Source organism: Mus caroli, chromosome 7 (assembly GCF_900094665.2).
Source record: "Mus caroli chromosome 7, CAROLI_EIJ_v1.1, whole genome shotgun sequence".
Lineage (NCBI taxonomy): Eukaryota > Metazoa > Chordata > Mammalia > Rodentia > Muridae > Mus > Mus caroli.
In genome coordinates this window covers 126,473,437-126,475,311 of record NC_034576.1, presented here as the reverse complement: position 1 = coordinate 126,475,311, position 1,875 = coordinate 126,473,437, and positions in this window count along the sequence as shown.

Genomic DNA, 1,875 nt, shown 5'->3' with positions numbered 1-1,875 from the left:
CCCTCCCTCCTTTTCTTCCTTCCTTCCTCCCTCCTTTCCCTCCCTCCCTCCTTCCCTCCCTCCCTCTCTCCCTCCCCCTTCTTTCCCTTCTTTCCCTTCCTCTCACCCTCCCTTCCTCCTCAGTTCTCTGTCCTCTTCTTCATTTTTCCTTCTTCTTTTTCTCTCTCTTCTTCTCCTCTCCTCTTCCTCCTATGTATATGCATTGACTTATTTTTAGCCAGTGTCTCATTGGGTGACACAGACTGGCCTCAAAGCCAGGAGGGTGCCTCAGTCTCCCTGACTACTGTAGTTACAGGTGTCTTCCACTGTGCTAGGCTTGCACATATGTCTTGTACAAAATCCACAGGAGATTCAGCTAAGGCTGACACCTGCTCAAACATTGTTCTGCTCACAGAGTAAGCCCCCCACACACACACATGTAGTTCACCCTTCTACCCTGGTGTGTACCCCCTTCCTTTTAAAATGTGAGCACTTGTATTTTGATCTGTATCTTTGTTTACTTTGGAATATTCGTTGCCTTCAGCTCAACTTTTCTTATCTGGAAAAAAACTATTTGTGCAGCTGTTTCTGAATGTGGTTTATCAGTCCATGGCGCACAGGGTGATGAAAATCTATACCTTTTCCCCAGCTATAGTGTTTGTTTCTGAAAGAAACATCCTGCCTCGCACACAGAATCCCTCAAAGACTCAGGAAACTATCTATTCCCTACCATCCAGGGTAGGGGTATGGGTGGGCAAGAAGTGACCAATACAAACACACCATCAAAAACCATCAATCAGGTTGCATTAAGCTTTATAACAACACAGTTTCCATTTAGTGGGAGAAATGACAGTTTAATAACAGCTGAACAGATTCAACTCTCCCCACTCATACACATTTCCAATTTTACTACAATTCCTGGCTTTGGAGATCTGAGAAACAAGTGCTTTATGTCAAACGCTGTGTTTTAATTGAACCATACTAATGGGAAGGGACACTTTATTTGGCAGCCCTTGAAAAGGATGTCTGCAGACAGTCCTTGCCCTCCCCAATCCACTTCACACTGCAAAGCAGCAGCATTCTTGCCAATGGCCCAATGAATGCCATCTCTGAGTAGAGAAAAATGAACCATGAGGTGACCCTGAGGGGGCAGCATCGAGACAAACAAAAACATTGGGTACTCCCTTCCTCTTCACATCTGGAAGGGTGTCTGTGAACAACTAACAAGCAAGCTCTGTCTTTGCCTCCAGGGCAGAGCCTATCCCTTAGAGCATGCCCCAGGACCATGATCCTTAGGAACAAGGGTCTTTAGATAAGGGGCCACCCACCAAGAGGCTGGGGTTTGCCTGATACCCACAGTTACAAGCATTCATCTTTGCCAACCTCAGGGCTCAAAACACAGATTCTATCTCCTTGTTCTGAGAGCATTCATGTAGGCCAGATCCCACTATGAGGATGTGCTGAGCTTCTCTGTAATTTAGAACGCTCATGAAGAGAGAGACCCACCTTGTAGGCTCTCAGATAGAAGGCTCTAGGGGGTATAGGCTATTTTTTGTTTTGTTTTGTTTTATTTTATTTTTGGTGAAGAACATACGTGCATGCCTTTGCCTTCATATCGTGGGGAGGGAGGAAATCAAAGGGTTGTGGGATGAGGCCTTTGATGGGCAGGCTAGACAGGCTTTGGAGGGAGGATATTGCTCCTTGGGAGTCTTGGTGCTCTCAGTCACAAATAGCATTCTGGAGAGATGCCAGAGCAGAAGTTTATGTACCAGGGATTAAATACAAGGCTAGAATCCAAACTCCCAAGACTATAGTAAGAGCTCCGGCAAAGTACACCTTCCTTCCTTCCTTCCTTCCTTCCTTCCTTCCTTCCTTCCTTCCTTTCTTTCTTTTTCT